Source organism: Pongo abelii, chromosome X (assembly GCF_028885655.2).
Source record: "Pongo abelii isolate AG06213 chromosome X, NHGRI_mPonAbe1-v2.0_pri, whole genome shotgun sequence".
Lineage (NCBI taxonomy): Eukaryota > Metazoa > Chordata > Mammalia > Primates > Hominidae > Pongo > Pongo abelii.
This window is the reverse complement of record NC_072008.2, coordinates 53,091,332-53,113,408: the sequence shown is the minus strand read 5'-3', so window position 1 is coordinate 53,113,408 and position 22,077 is coordinate 53,091,332. Positions and strand designations below refer to the sequence as shown.

At 46.6% G+C, this 22,077-nt stretch overlaps 2 long non-coding RNA genes across 2 annotated transcripts; one reads left to right on the top strand and one right to left on the bottom strand.

Moving 5' to 3' along the window:
• The first annotated feature begins 5,367 nt into the window (after positions 1–5,367).
• On the top strand, positions 5,368–16,026 carry LOC134760928 (uncharacterized). Its single transcript, XR_010139056.1, has 2 exons — positions 5,368–6,052; positions 14,781–16,026. It is a non-coding gene; the product is annotated as an uncharacterized LOC134760928 (long non-coding RNA).
• On the bottom strand, positions 8,685–21,889 carry LOC129052938 (uncharacterized). The gene is made up of 2 exons (XR_008518073.2): positions 20,411–21,889; positions 8,685–12,389 (listed from the first exon to the last, which is right to left on the bottom strand). It is a non-coding gene; the product is annotated as an uncharacterized LOC129052938 (long non-coding RNA).
• Between the last annotated feature and the right edge of the window lie 188 nt (positions 21,890–22,077).

Below are 22,077 nucleotides of genomic sequence, written 5' to 3'. Positions count from 1 at the left end.
TAGATTTCCCGGGCTGAGGAAAGGTCAAAAACATTCAAAGTAATGTGAGTGCGTGTTTTACAGCTGACACTGTGCTCACCTTCTTCTATATTCCTGAAATCAAAATTTTCACGTTAACATGCTGCATTTGCCAGTGAAATTTATTGTTGTTTCTGGTGAGGGTCTCCTATGCTCGAGTTATTTTCTTTTTTTTTCTTTTTTTTAACTTTCCACACACCCTCTTTTTTATTACTATTATTATTATTATGATTATTATTTGTGTGTGTGTGTGTGGTAAGAACATTTAGCCAGAGATCTACTCTTTTAGTAAATTTGAAGTATACAATACAGTGTTTTTAGCTATAGGCATTATGCCATGTAGTAGATCTCTAGAACTTCTTTATCTTGCATAACTGAAACTTTGCAACTTTGACCATCAACCCTCCACTCCCTGCCCCAACCAGCCCCTGGCAACCACCATTCTACTCTCTGTTTATATAAGTTTAACTATTTTAGATTCCACATATAAGTGAGGTCACACAGTCTGTGTCTGGCATATTCACTTAGCATAATGTTCTCAAGGTCCATCCACGTGGTCACAAATGTCAGAATTTCCTTCTTTTTAAGGCTGAATAATATTCCATTGTATTTATCTACCACATTTTCTTTATTCATCCATCAATGAACACTTAGGTTGTTTTATATCTTGGTTATTATGAATAGTGCTGCAAAGAACATGGGGAGTATCTGGACTATAAATACCCAGAAGTGAGATTACTGGATCATATGGTAGTTATTTTCAAGGTGAGTAAAACACTGCATAGATACGTTCACGAGACATTGCACAGTCATTCCTTGAATCTAGAGATGGCTCAGATTTGTATTAGCCGATGTGGATGAATCAGCTCCCAGGCTTACTTATTGTGTTGAGATGCATTTTTCACATGTTATTATAATTAGTGATATCAGATGAATCCTTCTGCTTAAAGGGCCATAGAGGACTAGGAAATGTACGATGAAAAATACAATTCAGCAGTCCCTTGTTTCATGTGCACCCGTGGAGACCCACCTCCGCAAACTTCTCTTTATTTTCTTCAGCTATTTCTTCTGAATATTAACCTCTGTGTCTCTAAATGATGGGCTCCTACTGCCATGTCCCGATTTAGGGATTTGGAGGTTATCTGTTGAGTTCTCGGAGGAGATGAGCATTTCGGTCTCTGAGATATATTACAGGGCCCGGGTCTGCTCTTTGGCCTTCCCTGTGGGGGCCACCCCAGCCAGGGTCTGGGCCTCCACTCGGGTGCCTGTAGAGAGCCTCTGCCAATACGAAGCCTTCACGGGAGACTCTTTGCTCATCTGTGGCAATGTGGAGGTCATGGTTGGCTTTTTCCAGAGCCTTGCAGCAGAGTCACGGGGTGATCTGCAGCCAACCTGGCAGTATTCCTAGGTTCTGGGGTTCAGGAACTGAGTGGATGGCGGTGCCAACCCATGAGACAAGGGACACAGTTGGGGGTCACCCGCTGATTTGTTGGGCTTGTGGGATATCTGAGTGGACATGCTCCTGAAACCATGCCCTGTGGGGGCTCTGGGGCTCAGCTGGGATTTTCCTGGTGGAGTTCGTGATGCAGGAATCCATCAGCACACAAGCGGAGAAGGACGGAACCAAGTCTGGGTGGCCATGTGGGCACCCAGGGTCACCTACAGAATGAGGAGTGTCCAGGGCAAAGGTCGCAAGAGGGAGGAGGAGTCCCGCTGGGGGAGCACAGAGCAGTCTTGTGATGAGAGTGGTGGACCTATGGGGCTTGGAGTTGGGGTGATGGAAGGGGCTGGGCACTTGGTCTGGAGATTCACACCGAATGCCTGGTGTGAAGAGGTTTCTTTGTTTGGGACCATAGAAGCACGAGGAGCCATCAGAAGCCAGAAGAGGTTGTTCGTGTCTGTGGCCCTGGCCAGGATGGATTTCCAGCCTCTGTAAACCTAAGCCCTATCGTGAGAGCGGCCTCAAAGTGTTATCCCTCGTGGTGAGGAGGCTGTGCTTTTGGGCCCTTCAAGGGAGGATCAGAGAGACTTAGCCACAGGGTGACACAACAGAACTCCCCTGGGAGTTCTCCATGGGAACTGCGAGGGGCCCCGTGTTCCAGTATTCTTTGCAAATGCAAGGAGAGCCCCGAGTCTGGAGGTTCAGATATCTTGCAGCGAGCCACCTGTACCAGGCCGCCATAAATAATGGTGGGGTATGTTCCCCAGTTGAAGGAGCAGGGTGCAATGCAAGAAAGATTCCGGCCATCACTACCTGGCCACAGCCCAGGTGCCATCGGGAACTGAAGGTCTTTGTCAGGGAAACCCGTCATTGCAAAGCTCCTTAAACTCTCTGTGGGCGGTGGGGGGGGGTGGGGGGGGGGCGGTCTCCGGGTGTCTACCTGGGCGGTACCCCCTGTAAGAAAAGGGGACCACATGGGGCATGAATGTGACAAGAGGAGAAGCATGCCCTTCCTCCAAATTGACCCCTTTAGAGATCCCAGGATGAGACACAAGGGCCCCGGGGGCCTCTCTGGGTCTGGTTCCTGGTGTGCATTTGCCAGACTCTTCGGCCTCAGAGCGCTGCTGGGGCGTGAAGAAGTGCTGTAGAAGTCATGATTTTCTCAGCGTCAAGAGCCCAGTCAGGATCTGGAAGTGGTGGCGTGGCCTCGGAGTTCCAGGTACTCGAGAGGCTGAGGTGGGAGGATGGCTTGAGCCGAGTTCAAGGCTGTAGTGATCTATGTTTGCACCACTGCACTCCATCCTGGGTGACAGAGCAAGACCTTATATCAAAAAAAAAACCCACAAAACCGAATCAGGCAATGCGTATATAAATGTTTTCTAAATCTTACAGCTCCATGTGAAGTAAGAGTGCTATTACTGATTTTGTTTTTGCTGCCTAACTGTGGCGGCTGCATCTATTAGTAACCGAGTTTTATTATTAAATGAAAACACTCAACGGGGCCCAAGACAGCTGACTCGCCCCGGGGTGGAGAAGCGAGACCTGCCCAAAGGGCCATGCCAGTGCACTAGGGCGCGTGGCGTCTGTGAGAAATGAGGAGGTTCTGCCTTGGAGAATGAGTTTCTGCCAGGATACAACGATGGGAGACAATTCTTGGGTCTGTCAGGAGCCACTGAAGTTCTCCCCTGTACCTGTCAACTCTTGGGAGGAAACTGGCATTATGTACATTTGAAAGAAATAAGAAGGAAAAAAGCCCTCCTTCTTTTAATAAGAAATTCTGGCTTGCTGCATTTCCTCCAGGCGTCATTCTCTGGCTGTAGAAACATTTTTTCACTCCACCCTCCAGGGCTCAGGCCCTGGGAAGTGGGGTCTATCTTAATAAAGAACACTGGAGCCCGGCGTGGCTGGGGATGTCAATGATGGCCCTCAAGGAGGCCCTGCTCACCTCGGTGACACTCTCATTGGCTGCTCCACTCTCTGTGTGTGTCTGGTTTTCTCCTCTTTCTGTGCTCTGTTTGGGGGGGGGGGGTCTATTTATGGGGCGTTAATATCATCTCAGATGATTAAAGAAGAGGTGGCAGCCATGTACACTGGTACACACCTGTAATCCCAATCATTTGGGAGGCTGAGGCCGGAGGATGCTTGAGCCCAGGAGTTGGAGACCAGCCTGGGCAACGTAATGAGACCTCATCTCTACAATGAATAAAAACATTAGCCGGCTGTGGTCGTGCAAGATTGTACTCCCAGCTACTGGGGTGGTTGAGGTGGGAGGATCTCTTGAGCCCAGGAGTTTGAGGCTGCAGTGAGCTACAGTCATGCTAACTATACTCCATCCTAGGTGACAGAAAAAAAGAAAAAGAGAAAGAAAAGAAGGGGGGAAAAAAAACCCTTCTTTTTATAAGAATCTTTGGCTTACTGCTTTTTCTCTAGGCGTCCTTTCCTGGCTCTGGACACATTTTTTGACTCCAAGCTCCATGGCTCAGGCCCTGGGAAATGGGGTCTGTCTTAATAAAGGACAGTAAAGCCTGGCCTTGCATGGGGAGGGGAACGACAGCTTCTCTATTCTGTGTGTCTGTCAGATTCTCTGCTCTTTCTGTGTCCTGTTTTGGGAGTCTGCTTATGAGGGGTTAAAATTGTCCTGGGTTACAGTAGGGAAGACAAGTATGTCCCATTCCCTTGCTACTGTGGACTGATAAGACAGTGTGCAGAGGAGGAGTCGCAGGGAATGGTATGCAGAGAGCACAAACTCACTCAAGCCCCTCACACCCCACAAGCACGCTGGTTTATTTATTCTCTCTGACTGATTTGACATTTGTCTTGCTTGTCCACCCTCTGGACTGGATAGTAAGGGGAAACAAACGCACTGGATTTTCGTCCAATCTGGTGTCATCTGATGCTGTCATGTAACCGGTCCATTTGTATAAATGCTCAGTCTGTTTTGGCGAAAATGATCAGTCTCTTGGATTGCCACCCCACCTCCCTACTCTTGTCCAAGATGGGGAAGGGGCATATATGGCTTTTGAGTCTCCATGGTGATGTGGGAAGGGGCCTATGACATTGTATGTTGACTGCAGTGTCCTCGGTGGTTTCTGAGGGAAGGCTCACTCTTGTCCCCAGGTCCTGCTGGCGACGCTGCCCTGCTCACCCATGTGTGAGGCTGGCATAACTTGCATTTTTGTCTCTCTCTCATCTTGATCAGGACCTTGTGCTCCCTGGCTGACTTGACCTCAGCCCACCTGTGCTGGCATCTGCGGACCCTTCTGAGTCTGGGCCTCATGCTCTCCCCGACCCCTGACCAGTGCTGTCCACTCCACAGCCTCAGCTGCAGGGTCTCCTAGCTCCTATCTGGCTTATGCTTGCTTCATGGTAGCACCGCTGGGTTTTGAATCAGCCACTTCCACATTCCCCTCTCAGAGAATGTAGAGCACTGAGGTCTCCCAAAACAGCAGGAACCAAGATCAGCTCTACAAAGTGAAATTCCTCAACTCCAGACATCCCTCTGCCCAAAGAGGCTACTGGGCCATTCTGCAAAACGAGCTCCAAATTTGCATGAGGTAAAACCCTCTTTTATTCGAAGCTTCTCTCCACTCCCTTGTCACACCTTCCTCCTCTGAGATTCCTCCTCTGAGATTCCTGCCTCTGGGGACCTCCTACCCCCTGTGACCAGAACAGGACACTTTCTTTGGCTTGTCTTTCATGTTCACCTCAGACTTGCCCTGTTATATCCAGGTCAAGAAGGTCACAGTTGGGAATTTGTACTTGGTTCAGAACAACGGTAGAATATGTTTCCAAGGGCCTGAGCCATGGAGCTTGGATTCAAAAAATGTGTCCAGAGCCAGGAAAGGACGCCTAGGGAAAAAGCAGTAAGCCAAAGGTTTACTGCTTCTTACTTATAAGAAGAAGGGGAGATTTTTCCCTCTTGTTTCTCTCTCTCTCTCTCTCTCTCTCTTTTTTTTTTTTTTTTTTTTGAGACACCCTCTCGTTCTGTCACCAAGGCTGGACTATAGTGGCACGATCATAGCTCACTGCAGCCTCAAAATCCTGGTTTCAAGAGATCCTCCCACCTCAGCCACCCCAAAATACAGATTAGGGACAAAAGCTCTATTGAAGGGAGTTGAGGAGGCCGTGGCCTCAGAACTCCAGGCAGCTTTTGTTGAAGGGCAGCACATTCTGTGCCAGCAGCTGCTGAAGGACATGTGGGGAGAGGGTGGGTTTTTCCTCCTTTGCTTGTGGAGTGCTCCAACGTAGAGGGGGCAGTTGATGACTTTGAAGGGAGGAGGGATCATTGCAGGAGCAAAGCCCCTGAGAAGGTGGGAGGTATGGGATCCTGAGCTGAGGTGAGGAGCTGGCTTCAGTTAGGAGCACTGTATGCAGAAGGGCGGCAGAGAATGCCAGGGCAGGCACGGGTAGACCGGGCTTGGGAAGCTCTAAGAGTTCCCAGTGGATTGCTTCTGTCTTCTCGATGAATCCTTAGGGTAGGCCACTGAAATGGAAGAGGGTTCCTAGCATACTTGGGGAGTATGTTAGCAATGGATGTAGGATGACAGTGAAAGTGAGAAGCAATCTCTCTTGGTCATGGAGAAAGGTACAACAGTAAGTAAGGCATTTTTTTCTCATCAGTGCTCAGCTCCTGAAAGGCCGGGCGCCCATCCTTTACTGCACATCGTGGAGGGGCGCGGTCTTTCCTGAGGCCCAGGGCATGACCGCTGGCAGAAGAGACTTAGGTGGGCAGGAGGAGACCCCTGAGGACGGAGAGGTTCTGGCGGTGGCCTGGTCAGCCCCTGGGGGCGCTGAAATCGCCAGGGAGGATCGGTGGATTAAGGGCTGCGGGGAACACGGGGTGTGCCCCTTGGGAAGCGTGTTCAAAGGCTGGCTGGGTGGGAGGAGAATGGCTCTGGGACTGGCACAGGTCTCGAACGCGGGGCGGCTGGGCAGTCGCGTCCCTCAGCCGTTAGCTCCCATCCGCAGGGAAGGAAGCATGCGGCGAACCCCGATAAGGAGACGAGCCGACCTCCCCGGGCTCCGACGCGCAGGCCCAGAGCTCGTCATTCCTAGGCCAGCCCCGCCCTCCGGACTGCGTTTTTCCGGCGGCGCAGGAACTTTCTGCGCGGATGCTATGGTTCCGAGGGCGGGACTAGTGGGGGGTGTCTGGCGCCGCAGGAACTTATTGCGCAGTTGCTATGGTTGCGAGGGCGGGACTAGGGGAGGCTTTTGTGCAGGGGTGAGTCCCTCTTCCCTGTTCGCCGGAGCCATTGCGGCCCTTTCCAGTCCCTTCTCTGTTCGTCGCTCTCCTTTCCTGCCCCAGTGGCGCTCTCCGGGCTTGGTGCCGAAAAGCAGAGGAGAAGATGGAATTTCCTCTGCGGTTGGTGGTGTTCGGTTTCTCTGGTCGGCAGGTGGCAGTGTTGCACTGTGGAGTCCCCCTCCTCGCCTTCCGCCCCGCCCTTCGCGAGCGAAAAAACGTTGCCCATCTTTTTCCGAGGGAAGAGGTCTTTTTTTTTTCTCCTTCCCTGGCGTGTGAACCGGCTGGTCCTGGAGCCTAAGTTGCCGCCTTCGGGGGTGGGGGGCGGGGGGCGTCCCTCGCTGAAACTCAGCACTGGTGGACAAAGCCTTTTTGCTTTTCAAATCGGCCTGTCTCCCGCGGACCTGCCCGCGTCCCTTAGCAACCCTTATTCTGCTGCTCTGAATGGTCTTTCCCCCACGTCGTCCTGGAATCCGTGGGCCTTCATCACTGTATTCTTTCATTAGGTAGGGCGTTCAGTCTTGCTGGAGAACATGCGAGGCGAGATAACGCAGAATAAAGAAAACGAATATTAGCCACCGTCCTATCACTCAGCGGTGGCCATTCATTATGCTTTGTGAAATTTCTTCGTTAGAGGGTTTTTCATCCATAAAGGTGCATTTTCCACATACATTCCTACTTGGCGTCACGACTTCAACATCCTTATTTTAAAACTCGGTTTCACATTTTTGAAAAACGGTTTTTGTGATTTTCGTCGTTTTGATTGAAATAATGCAAACGTTTTCTAGAATGTTCAGTGTTCCTGTAAAACTCCAGTGCACAATTCATTAACTCGTGATCCAAAGACAGCTGTCACCGTATTCTCTTATGAGGGCAGGAGCTGTGGTCTGTGTGTGTTTCAGTCTTTTGTCCTCAGTACCTGCAAGGGCACTTAGAATTTACTGGGTGCCTAATAAACATTGTGAAATAAAATATTTATATTTCCCGTCATTTTTCTTTATACGTGTAGAAACAATCTTTTCATAGCACTGAGAGATAAAATATAGTGAAGAAAACTATCCACAGTTCCATCAACATGCCATCATCAGTAATCAGATTTTTTTATTTCCTTAGTGGTTTTTCATCTATAAAGGTACATTTTAAACATACTGAGATTGATGTTTGCATCATTTCTTTCAAAAATTTTTAAACTATTTAGCATTAAGGTGTCCCACAAATTATTTCAAAAAGACTTGAACATTTTTTATTCATGAATAAAAAATATAGTATAGAAGTAGTATAGAAGAGTAGTAGTATAGAAGAGCAAAAAAAAAAATTTAACAATTAAGCTGGACAACAGAAATAACCCCTGACTCCCTATTTCAAAGGTTAATATCAGAAAGTGATCATTATAAGGACAGGAACTATATTTGTTTTGCTTTGTTTTTGCTCACCAATGTATTTTCAGCACATTACCAGAACAGTGCCTAGCTTTGTCTTGTCAATATAGACATTTGATGAATACAAATACAAGTGCCTAATGTCTTCCAGGTGATTTAAAAAAAAAAAAAATAGGCCAGGCGTCGTGGCTCAGGCCTGTAATCCCAGCACTTTGGGAGGCCAAGGCAGGAGGATTGCTTGATCCCAGGATCAAGTTGGAGGCCAGCCTGGGCAACACAGTGAGATCCTGTCTCTACAAAACATAAACAATAAAATTGGCAGGCTGTGGTGGTGTGTACCTATAGTCCCAGCTTTTGGGAGCCACAGGGGGCTGAAGTGGGAGGGTCGCTTGAGCCCAGGAGGTCAGGGCTGCAGTGAGCCTTGATTGCACCACTATACTCCAACCTGGGCCTTGTCTCAAAAAAAAAAAAAAAAAAAGGTATCATTTCATAATACTTAGGTCCTACTCTTTGAACATTTTCCTACATGGTTTATTTTTTCTTTCCATTTTGCACTATTTCTGTGAGCAGTGACTGCCATGATTTTTTAAAAATGTTTTGCTGGCTCTTTTAAACACTTCCCCAGTGTGTCTTTTATTCTTATACTGGGGACAGGAAAGCATTCTGCAAGCCAGTGTGTAATATAGAGTCTGACAGACCAGGGACAACTGACTCCACATCTGTGTGCCTGTTTCCACAAGTGTAGATTAAGGGTGGTAACAGCATCTGCTTCAGGGGGTAGTGTTCATCATAAACAGCCCAACAGGTACTTGGCTTGGATCCTGGCAGTTGTAGATGTCACACTACTGTTGTTGTGTCTAATATTTTCTATTACGTGTGTAGTAGGTACAGATTTTTTTTTTTTTTTTTTTTTTTGAGACGGAGTCTCGCTCTGTCTCCCAGCCTGGAGTGCAGTGGCATGATCTCGGCTCACTGCACCTCTGCCTCCCAGGTTCAAGCGATTCTTGTGCCTCACCCTCCTGAGTAGCTGGGATTACGCCTGGCTGATTTTTGTCTTTTTATTAGAGACAGGGTTTCACAATGTTGACCAGGCTGGTCTTGAACTCCTGGCGTCAAACGATCCACCTGCCTCAACCTCCCAAAGTGTTAGGATTACAGGCATGAGCCATGGCGCCCAACCGGATTTTTAAGCCAGATTTTTTTTTAGAGTGCATGTAGTAAAATCTAGTCTTGAAATTTAGTTATAGCTGCTATGTGTTCTTTCATTTCCCATTTTTGCCTTCTGGTAGAAAATGCACTCTACTAATCACTAGGGAAATTCATGCAAGGAAATGTGTAGGAGGAAAGCATATTGATACATTCCTCAAAGATATTCCCTCCATAAAATGTAAAGAATATTTTTGTACGTATATATTTTTCACTATCTCTGATTATTATTATTATTTATGGAGTTTCACTCTTGTTGCCCAGGCTGGAGTGCAATGGTGCAATCTCGGCTCACTGCAACCTCTGCCTCCTGGGTTCAAGCAATTCTCCTGCCTCAGCCTCCTGAGTACTTGGGATTACAGGCGCCCACCACCACACCCAGCTAATTTTTGTATTTTTAGTAGAGACAGGATTTTACCATGTTGGCCAGGCTGGTCTCGAACTCCTGACATCAGGTGATCCACCTGCCTCGGCCTCCCAAAGTGCTGGGATTACAGGCGTGAGCCACTGCACCTGGCCACCCTGAGCTCCTTGACCTGCCTGAGCTCCTTGACCTGTATCATTTAGCACACCTTTTAGTAAGACCAGGAGATCCCTGAGCATGGTTTGACAAGGCCACCATAAATGAGGATTTAGGTAATGCTCCTAGAAATAACACCTGCTCTGCATATGTAAAAGCCCCAGAAATAGGATAGTGTCTTTTAAAGGCTATCCCTGAAGTTTACCCCCTCACAATTACTAGAGAACAATCCAATCCTGTTGACAAAGGTAGGATGAATCTGTCTCTAACTATAGAGACCAATTAGATACTACTATCAGGAATGCTAGAGGTTGGGCATTAATGCTGATGCCACCAGGGAGTTCTCCACCTTTTTTGTTAATGGCCCTAAGCCTGAAATATCAGCTGCTGTTCAGAAGCAGAAAATACGTGGGCAGGTCATACCCATCCATGAGTTACAACACTTAGCTCAGTATTTTGAAGAAAGTATGATAAATGAGGAGAAAACTGCATGCACAGTCTTATGGCCCTCAACTTCACCTAAGGGAAACACAAGGGCCTCTACAAATACAACACAGCTAGGCAAGCATGTGTGCCGATGCTGTGGTTTATAATTTCGGTATTCTACAGAAACAACAGGGTTTCCTACCTGCTGCTGGTACTTCTTATATTAAGTATGGTGAGCAAGGTCGAGCTTTACTAGAAACCTTGCTCCAGGAATTGGCTGTAAGTGTAGTCAAAGCTCCTACTGGGAAATAAACCTGTGAAACAAAAGGAAAGTCCTTGACTGGTATGTTAAACAATTCGCTCTCATTCATATTCAGCAAACTAATGATGGTCTGGTTCCTCCAGACCACTTATTTATTTATTTATTATAATTTAAGTTCTGGGCTACATGTGCAGAACATGCAGTTTTGTTACATAGGTATACACATGCTATGGTGGTTCGCTGCACCCATCAACCCATCACCTACATTAGGTATTTCTCCTAATGTTATCCCTCCTCTATCCCCCCACCCCCCACAGGCACCGGTGTGTGATGTTCCCCTCCCTGTGTCCATGTGTTCTCATTCTTCAGCTCCCACTTATGAGTGAGAATATGTGGTGTTTGGTTTTCTGATCTTGTGATAGTTTGCTGAGAATGATGGTTTCCAGCTTCATCCATGTCCCTGCAAAGGACACAAACTCATCCTTTTTTATGGCTGCATAGTATTCTGTGGTGTATATGAGCCATGTTTTCTTAATCAAGACTATCATTGATGGACATCTGGGTTGTTCCAAGTCTTTGCTATTGTGTATAGTGCCGCAATAAACATACGTGTGCACGTGTCTTTATAGTAGAATGATTTATAATCCTTTGGGTATATGCCCAGTAATGGGATTGCTGGGTCAAATGGTATTTCTAGTTTTAGATCCTTGAAGAATCGCCACACTGTCTTCCACAATGGTTGAACTAATTTACACTCCCACCGACAGTGTAAAAGCGTTCCTATTTCTCCACATCCTCTCCAGCATCTGTTGTTTCCTGACTTTTTAATGATCGCTATTCTAACTGGCGTGAGATTGTATCTCATTGTGGTTTTGATTTGCATTTCTCTAATGACCAGTGATGATGAGCATTTTTTCATATGTCTGTTGGCTGCATAAATGTCTTCTTTTGAGAAGTGTCAGTTCATACCCTTTGACCATTTTTTTATGGGGTTGTTTTTTTCTTGTAAATTTGTTTAAGTTCTTTGTAGATTCTGGGTATTAGCCCTTTGTCAGATGGGTAGATTGCAAAAATTTTGTCCCATTCTGTAGGTTGCCTGTTCACTCTGATGATAGTTTCTTTTGCTGTGCAGAAGCTCTTTATTTTAATTAGATCCCATTTGCCAGTTTTGCCTTTTGTTGCCATTGCTTTTGATGTTTTAGACATGAAGTCTTTGCCCATGCCTAATGGTATTGCCCAGGTTTTCTTCTAGGATTTTTATGGTCCTAGGTCTTACGTTTAAGTCTTTGATCCATCTTGTGTTAATTTTTGTATAAGGTGTAAGGAAGGGGTCCAGTTTCAGTTTTCTGCATATGGCTAGCCAGTTTTCCCAACATCATTTATTAAACAGGGAATGTTTTCCCCATTGCTTGTGTGTGTCAGGTTTGTCAAAGATCAGATGTGGTAGATGTGTGGTATTATTTCTGAGGCCTCCGTTCTGTTCCACTAGTCTATATCTCTGTTCTGGTACCAGTACCATGCTGTTTTGGTTACTGTAGCCTTGTAGTAAACTTTCAAGTCAGGTGGTGTGATGCCTCCAGCTTTGTTCTTCTTGCCCAGGATTGTCTTGGCTATGCGGGCTCTGTTTTGATTCCATATGAAGTTGAAAGTAGTTTTTTTCCAATTCTGTGAAGAAAGTCAGTGGTAGCTTGATGGGGATGGCATTGAATCTATAAATTACTTTGGGCAGTAAGGCCATTTTCACGATATTTATTCTTCCTATCCATGAGCATGGAATGTTTTTCCATTTGTTTGTGTCCTCTCTTATTTCCTTCAGCAGTGGTTTGTAGTTCTCCTTGAAGAGCCTCCAGACCACTTCTGTGATACCTTGGGAAAACTGCAGTCACAAGCATTCGATTCTATAAAAGAGATAAGGGAGAATGGCAGTTCCTCAAAAAATTAAACATAGAATTACCATATAATCCAGCAATCCCACTTATTGGTATATACCCAAAAGAACTGCAGTCAGGGACATGACCAGATATTTGTACACCTATTTTCATAGCAGCATTATTCTCAATAGCCAAAATGTGGAAGCAACCCAAGTGTCCATTGACAGATGAATAGATACACAAAATGTGGTATATAAATACAATGGAGTATTATTCAGCCTTAAAAAAGGAATGACATTCTGACACATGCTACAACATTAAAAAACCTTGAAGACATACTAAGTGAAATAAGACAGTCACAAAGACAAACATTATACAATTTCACTTATATGAGGTATTTAGAGTAGTCACATTCATAGAGACAGGGAGTAGAATGGTAGTTGCCAGGGGCTGGAAGGAGGGGGGAATATGGAGCTATGGTTCAGTGGGGACAGAGTTTCAGTTTTGCAAGATGAAAAGAGTTCTGGAGATGGATGGTGGTGGTGCCTGCAGAACAATATGAATGTATTCAATGGAACTGAACTGTATACTTAAAAATGGTTAAAATAGTAAATTTTATGTTATGTATATTTTGCCACAGTAAAATAAGATATTGGAAGAAACCCAATGTTCCCTCCTATGAGATGGGCAATGGAGATACCAAGACTGCTGTTTGCCCTCTCCAGTCTGAATTGGAGCTTGATGAAAAATGTGTAGGCTATGATCCATCACAGTAAACAAACTTGAAAACTCCTCTGGGCCAACAGTGGTGGGGAATTTTATTTGAGTAGCAGATGATGTCCCCAGGGTATGTTCCACCTGCAACACTTTATAATCCTGGACAAACTGTAAATGTGGGACATGGACAGGAACCACAGCTCCAGGGACCTTTTGAAGATTTACAGATGGACTTTATAGAACTCCCTGCATCACAAAACATTTAATTTCCTTAATTCCCTTGCTCTAAGGCAACAGCTCTTACTGTGACTTTTAAGAACATTAGAATTTGTATTTCCTATCTGGGGAATCTCTACTTACTCATTTTACTGAAATTATAATTAAGAAACTTTGTAAGGTGTTTTCCTGTTAGCCAAAAATTATACTATTGCTACCAACTTGTATCCTCACTCTGCTATTTCTGTTTCCTCTCCTTGTTCTCCCCATTTCCTGCTCCTTTTCTCCTCTGCCCTTACTCAATACCTCAAATCTTTCTCATTTTCTTGCTCAGGCTTATGAAGCTAATGTCACCTATTGGCTCTGCTCACCTTTTCCTGTCAATTGTATTTTACAACTCCTCCATTTCCTACCCTGGAAGAAATCTCTCCACCAGTACGGCTGCCATTTGAGGCATATTCCCATACCAACTGGACCTCTGACAACTCTCCAAAATGAACACACCCTACCCAGGATACGCACCAAAGGAGATGAACTTGTTTTTATCCAAAGGAAGTGTTTGTTTGTAATCATAAATTTGTGAGCCTAAGCTACTGCAAAGGAAACCGGCCAGGTTATTAGCCCAAATGAGGGCAGTGGGTATCTTGGGTTTAGCCCCAACACCAGCCGCACCTAGGAAAGTTACATGATAAATTGTGACAATTGCTCCCCCCACTCCCCCAGAGAATACCGAAGCAGTTCATACTTTGTTGTGGGTTCACTACCTTTTTTTTTTTTAACCAGCCAATTGGATAGTCATGTTATCTTACCCATCTCTTTCTCCCTTTCTGATTATACATTTGCATAGAGTTTTAACAACTTATCACCTTTTCAGAAGTAGAATAAAACTCTCACTCCTGCACAGAACAATCCATTGTCAGGAGTGAGAACATCCCTCTGCAAAACAGCCATTCTCTCCAGGAGATGAACAGGAACTGTCTGAAGAAGCTAAAAGACTTGGAATGGTTTTAGATGTGTTCGCCCCCAACAGGGACAGGTCTCAGGTTGCAGGCTTTTCTGGTAAACCAGCTCTGTGGGTTACTGAAGAAGCTCAACCCAATGCCCGAGTTTTCCATGCTCTCATTCATGAAGCCAACCAAGTCACCAGTGATGTCACGAAAAATATTAACACAATCACTCAAGAAATGCAAGAACTCCAGAGGCTGTTGTCCATCATCAACTGGCATTAGCCATCATCCGGGCAGATCTAGGAGATGGATGTGCTTGTGCAGTTGTCAGAGACGACTGCTGTACATATATCCCCCAACACCTTTCTGATGTCTTTTTGATGAATTGCCACCTAGTCCTGATCTCTGGGACCTCTGGGTTATCATTGGGTGGCTGAGAATATGACCTTTTCCCTTGAATATTCCCAACAGGGATACAGTCCTGGGGATGCGCTGCTTTTCCAAGATATAGTGATAATTTTTCTTTTTATTTTCATAGGAATACTCCTCATGAAGTCTATCCAATCACATCTAGTTAAGACCAGCAGCACTCTCCTGTCCAAATGGATGATCCATGCTACGACTAAGGAACAGAAGACCAAATAACAAACTGCTCCTCAGATCCATTATGGAGGCCTTCTTGGCTCAATTCCTGAATATGATATATCCTTATAATTTTTTTTCTCTCCAAAAAAGAATATGCTGGCAATGAAAGGAGTTCATCTTGTCTAAGAGAAGGGACTGGAAAAATAATTTATTTATTTTGAGATAGGGTCTCACTCTGTTGCCCAGGCTGGAGTGCAGTGGTGCAATCTCGGCTCACTGCAACCTCTGTCTCCTGGGTTCAAGCGAATCTCACGCCTCAGCCTCCGGAGTAGCTGGGACTACAGGCACGTGCCACTATGCCTGGCCAATTTTTGTATTTTTAGTAGATACGGGGTTTCACCATCTTGGCCCAGATGGTCTCGAACTCCTGACCTCAAGTGATCCTCCCACCTTGGCCTCCCAAAGTGCTGGGATTTGTTTTTAATTTTTAAAAATTAGCCAGGTATGGCCAGGCGTGGTGGCTCTCACCTGTAATCCCAGCACTTTGGGAGGCTGAGGCAGGTGGATCACGAGGTTAGGAGATCGAGACTATCCTGGCCAATATGGTGAAAACCTGTCTCTACTAAAAATATGAAAAAATGAGCTGGGTATGGTGGCACGCACCTGTAATCCTAGCTACTCGGGAGGCTGACGGAGTAGAATCGGTTGAACCTGGGAGGCGGAGATTGCAGTGAGCCAAGATCGTGTCACTGCACTGCAGCCTGGTGACAGAGCGAGACTCCGTCTCAAAAAAAAAAAAAAAAAGCCAGGTATGATTCCAGCTACTTGGGACGCTGTGGTGGGAGGATCTCTTGAGCTCAGGAGGTCGAGGCTGCAGTGAACCATTATTGCACCACTGCACTCCAGCCTGGGTGATAGAGACCCTGTCTCAAAAAAAAAAAAAAAAAAAGCCAGGTACAGTGGCTCATGCCCCCTGTCTCTACTAAAATACAAAAGATTAGCTGGGCGTGGTAGCGTGCGCTTGTAATCCCAGCTACTCGGGAGGTTGAGGCAGGAGAAATGCTTGAACCCAGGAGGCGGAGGTTGCAGTAAGCTGAGATCACCCCACTGCACTCCAGCCTGGGTGATGGAGTGAGACTCTGTCTCAAAAAAAAGAAAAAAAAAAAAAAATATGAGGAAATCTGTCCCTTGAGTCATCATAGGGTTCACATTATACAAACATCTTTAGCATCACACACCTGAGCATTGATGTCTCTTTAAGCAGCAGTTTTCTCATCTGTTAACCAGAAATAATTATAGTAACCAATAACAAACTCCAAATATTTCTATGATCAATGAGACTAATAGTACATGTAAAGGACTCAATATAGTACCCAACACATAGTATATGCTCAATAAATCTTATCCATATGATTTGAAATAGATAAGAATACAGTCTCTGGAATCATAATTTTAGGGAGAGTAAAGACTTTCTTTATATCTTTTTTTTCGAGACAAGATCTCACTCTGTTGCCCAAGCTGGAGTGCCATGGCATGATCACAGCTCACTGTAGCCTTAAACTACTGGGCTCAAGCAATCCTTCCACTTCAGCCTCTTGAGTAGCTGGAACCACACCTGGCTAATTTTAAAAAAATTTTTTGTAGAGACGGGGTCCCTACATCTTTAAAATACAAACAAAGGGTGTCTGTGCCAAAATAATACAACCTAAGATGCCACTGGGAAACAAATATAGGAAAAACTGTGTTTTGCTATTTGGAAAAGATATTGAAAAACTCACTAAATTGAAAAAAAGGACTCAAATTTCTATAGAGTTTGGTTTTCAGTGATGCTACAGTCTATGCTCTTATATGCCTATTATTATTATTATTATTATTTTGAGACAGAGTCTCTGTCACCCAGGCTGGAGTGCAGTGGTGCGATCTCGGTTCACTGCAACCTCTGCCGCCCGAGTTCAAGCGATTCTCCTGCCTCAGCCTCCCAAGTAGCTGGGATTACAGGTGCCTGCCACAGCGCCTGGCTAATTATTTGTAGTTTTAGTTGAGACAGGGTTTCACCATCTTAGCCAGGCTGGTCTTGAACTCCTGACCATGTGATCCACCTGCCTCGGCCTCCCAAATTGCTAGGATTACAGGCATGAGCCACCGTGCCCGGCCCTTATATAACTATTTAGTTAGGAAACAGGCTAATCTATTTAATGAGGCAGCAAAAATATATTAGCTTTAACAAAAGATAAAAGTTTATCTTCAAATAGTCTTTTGATTAAGCCAAGGGCCAGTAGAGTAACTTGACAGTGCTGGAGACCTAAGCAGAGCGATTGCTTGGTAGTGGCTGCTACTCCTATGGATGGCTGTACTTACTCATTTTCATAACTTCATTTCTGTCCAATCTTCCTTCCTTTCATGTGTGGGTGACTAAGCACAGAGGAAATCTTAGAAATCATGTAGACCAGTGGATTTCAGTTTTTGTTAAAGTAAAAGCATGTTTCTTGAAAAAAAAAAATCCAATGCATAAGAGAAAAAAGAGGAGCTGTTGTGCTGGGAACAGGGGCACTCTCACCACACCCCTCCCTGGATGCTGCTGCAAGCCCAGAGGAGCAAAGTGACTCAGTCAAATAGGTAAGGCTGGCAGGGCAGGAACTATTAATAGAAAGGAACTTCTCTTGAGGCCTGACCCAAGGCCCTGCATGAGGCCCTGTGAGAGGAAGTGAATATTAGTGAAGAACTTCTTGTCCAAATCAAACCGCAGCTTTATGGTAAAGAAGCTGTCTGCATAAATTAACTCCGATTATTTGTGTACAGTACTGTTTACGGTGAGCCCCCTCCCCCTTTTTGGAAAGAAGTATGTGATTTTTTTCAGTTATTTGAGGCATGCTTAAAGCAGCTTCACAAGTATTAGCTAGACATGGAGAAAGACCACTGCAGTCAGATAAGCCTTGGCTCACATATGGTGCTTCCAGTCAAGTGATGGTGTCCCTGACTCCAATGACACGTTGGGAATTAGGCCCCTAAGTTCATATTTAGTGCATTTTTCTTTATGCCCCCAGTACATCATTACATGACTATATCAGTGCAGCAAGCTAAGCTGACTGTAGCTTCTTACCACTGGGCCAGATAACCTTAGCATGCCATCCAGAATCTCAGTTCTATGAATTGATTTGATCTAGGGCAGTGTCCTATGGAAGACAGCCAATATATTGAAAGCTGATTAAAACAGAATAAAAGATCCGTCTCTATCAAGGCAATTCTAGGCTACAACTTACTCAAGCTTCAGTGAGATTATTATTTTTGGAGGCAGAGTCTCACTCTTGCCCAGGCAGGAGTGCAGTGGTGTGATCTTGGCTCACTACAACCTCCACCTCCTGGGTTCAAGCGGTTCTCCTGCCTCAGCCTCCAGAGTTGCTGGGATTACAGGCGCGCACCTCCACGCCCAGCTAATTCTGTATTTTTAGTAGAGACGGGGTTTCAACATGTTAGCCAGGCTGGTCTCAAACTCTCAACCTCAGGTGATCTGCCCGCCTCGGCCTCCCAAAGTGCTGGGATTACAGGCGTGAGCCACTGTGCTGGCCGGCTTCAGTGAGATTTTTATGGAATTAAGGAGAGGAGTGTTTTACATGCAAAGCCCTGAATTCTTTCCTGAATATCATAAACAAGTAAAATTATCTTCTGTAAGTGAATTGACCTGACCGATGCAAGACAATTAAACATTTAAGAAATGTTAACGACAAAGGCAAATGCTCACTACAAAATGTGAAACAAAAAAATCATGTAGAAAACCGGTGCTATATTATAATCCAGGGCTATGAAAAGATTAACTCTACATATATAAGGAAAATTGACTGGAAATGTAAATATCAGTTTAATTCACAATGTTTATTAGGCACCTAGTAAATTCTAAGTAGTCTTCCAGGTGCTGAGGACAAAAGACTGGAACACACACATACCACAGCTCCTGCCCTCATAACACAGTGACAGCTGTCTTTGGATATCGAGTTAATGAATTGTGCACTCAAGTTTTACAGGAACTTTCAACGTTCCAGAAAACGTTTGCATTATTATTTCAATCAAAACCATGAAAGTTACAAAAAGAATTTTTCAAAAATGTGAAACTGAGTTTAAAAAGGATGTTGAAGTCGCGACGGAAGTAGGAATCTCAGTATGTGCAAAATGCACCTTTATGGATGAAAAACCTTCTTAAGGAAATATCACAAAGCATAATGAATGACCACCGCTGCGTGATGGGACGGTGGCTAACATTCGTTTTCTTTATTCTGCGTTATCTCACCTCCCAATGTTCTCCAGTGAGGCTGAACGCAGTCCCTAATGAAAGAATACATTGATGGGCCGGGCGCGGTGGCTCACGCTTGTAATCCCAGCACTTTGGGAGGCTGAGGCGGGCGGATCACCTGAGGTCAGGAGACTGGCCTGGCCAACATGGTGAAACCTCGTCTGTACTAAAAATACAAAAATTAGCCGGGTGTGGTGGCATCTGCCTGTAATTTCAGCTACTCAAGAGGCTGAGGCAGGAGAATCGCTTGAACTCAGGTGGCGGAGCTTGCAGTGAGCCTCGCAACACTGCACCCCAACCTGGGCAACAAAGCGAGACTCTGTCTCAAAAAAAAAAAAAAAAAAAAAAAACCAAAAAAAAAACGTTGATGAAGGTTCACAGGCGCCAGGACGGCGTGGGGGAAAAGAAGGATGAGACCAGGCCGGGACCGGTGGCTCACGCCTGTAATCCCAGCACTTTGGGAGGCCGAGGCGGGTGGATCACGAGGTCAGCAGATCGAGACCATCCTGGCTAACAGATGAAACCCCGTCTCTACTAAAAATACAAAAAATTAGCCGGGCGCGGTCGCGGGCGCCTGTAGTCCCAGCTATTCGGGAGGCTGAGGCAGGAGAATGGCATGAACCTGGGAGGCGGAGCTTGCAGTGAGCGGAGATCCCGCCACTGCACTCCAGCCTGGGTGACAGAGCGAGACTCTGTCTCAAAAAAAAAAGGACGACAGCATTCAGCGCAGCAGAATGAGGGTTGCTAAAGGAAGCGGGCAGCCTCGCAGGAGACAGGCCGATTTAAAAACCAAAAAGGCTTTGTCCACAGGCTCTGAGTTTTAGCGAGGGGGCCCCTCAAAGGGCGGAATCTTAGCCTCTGGGACCTACGGGCGCAGACCCCAGGGAAGGAAACAAACAAACAAAAAAAGCCTCTGCTCTCGGAAAAGGTTCGGCGACCTTTTTTCGCCCGCGAAGGGCGGGGCGGGAGGCGAGCAGGGCGGCTCCATGGCGCAATATTGCCACCTGCCGGCCGCAAAAACCGAACGCCGCCAACTGCAGAGGAAATTCCATCTTCTCCTCTGCTTTTCGACCTCCAGCCCGGCTGGGGCAGGCTAAAGGGAGGAGAACTACGACCCGAGAAGGGAATGGTACGGGCCGCAATTGCTCCGGCGAACAGTGAAGAGGGACCAACCACTGCACAAAACTTCCCCTAATCCCGCCCTCGCAATCACAGCAACCACGCAAGAAGTCCCTGCGGCGCCGGAACCCCCCCCCGTCACGCCCTCGCAACCATAGCAACCGCGCTAGTCCCGTTACCGCAACCACAGCAGCCGAGCAGGAAGTGCTTGCGGAGCCGGTAACCCCCACTTTTCACGCCCTCGCAACCACAGCAACCGCGCAGGAAGTTCCTGTAGCTCCAGAACACGCAACCCGTGGGGCGTTCCTGGCGTAAGATTAACGGGCTCAGGGCCTGCACTTCGGCGCCCAAGGAGGTTGGCTCCTGTCTCCTTCCCGGGGTCCGCCAGGGCTTCCTTCCCTGCTGTTGGGAGCTGACGGCTGAGGGACGCGACTGCCCCAGCCGCGCCACGTTCGAGACTTGTGTCAGTCCCCAGGCCATTCTCCTCCTACCAAGCCAGGCTTTTTTTTTTTTTTTTTGAGACGGAGTCTCGCTCTCTCGCCCAGGCTGGCGTGCAGTGGCGCGATCTCGGCTCACTGCAACCTCCGCCTCCCAGGTTCAAGCGATTCTGTTGCCTCAGCCTCACGCATAGCTGGGATAACAGGCACCCGCCACCATGCCCGGCTGATTTTTGTATTTTTAGTAGAGGCGAGGTTTCACCATATTGGCCAGGCTGGTATCGAACTCCTAACCTTGTGATCCCCCCGCGTCGGCCTCCCAAAGTGCCCAAGCCAGCCTTTGCACACGCTTCCCACGTGACACACACCCCGTACCCCCGCAGCCCTTACTCTATAAATCCTCTCTGGCGATCTCAACGCCCCCCCCCCCCCCCCCCCGGGGCTGACCAAGCCACCGCCAGAACCCCTATGTCTTCAGGGATCTCCTCCTGCCCACCTTCATGCCCTGGGCCTCAGGAAAGACCGCGCCCCTCCACGATGTGCAGTAAAGGATGGGCGCCCGGCCTTTCAGGAGCTGAGCACTGATGAGAAAAAAATGCCTTACTTACTGTTGTACCTTTCTCCATGACCAAGAGAGATTGCTTCTCACTTTCACTGTCATCCTACATCCATTGCTAACATACTCCCCAAGTATGCTAGGAACCCTCTTCCATTTCAGTGGCCTACCCTAAGGATTCATCGAGAAGACAGAAGCAATCCACTGGGAACTCTTAGAGCTTCCCAAGCCCGGTCTACCCGTGCCTGCCCTGGCATTCTCTGCCGCCCTTCTGCATACAGTGCTCCTAACTGAAGCCAGCTCCTCACCTCAGCTCAGGATCCCATACCTCCCACCTTCTCAGGGGCTTTGCTCCTGCAATGATCCCTCCTCCCTTCAAAGTCATCAACTGCCCCCTCTACGTTGGAGCACTCCACAAGCAAAGGAGGAAAAACCCACCCTCTCCCCACATGTCCTTCAGCAGCTGCTGGCACAGAATGTGCTGCCCTTCAACAAAAGCTGCCTGGAGTTCTGAGGCCACGGCCTCCTCAACTCCCTTCAATAGAGCTTTTGTCCCTAATCTGTATTTTGGGGTGGCTGAGGTGGGAGGATCTCTTGAAACCAGGATTTTGAGGCTGCAGTGAGCTATGATCGTGCCACTATAGTCCAGCCTTGGTGACAGAACGAGAGGGTGTCTCAAAAAAAAAAAAAAAAAAAAGAGAGAGAGAGAGAGAGAGAGAAACAAGAGGGAAAAATCTCCCCTTCTTCTTATAAGTAAGAAGCAGTAAACCTTTGGCTTACTGCTTTTTCCCTAGGCGTCCTTTCCTGGCTCTGGACACATTTTTTGAATCCAAGCTCCATGGCTCAGGCCCTT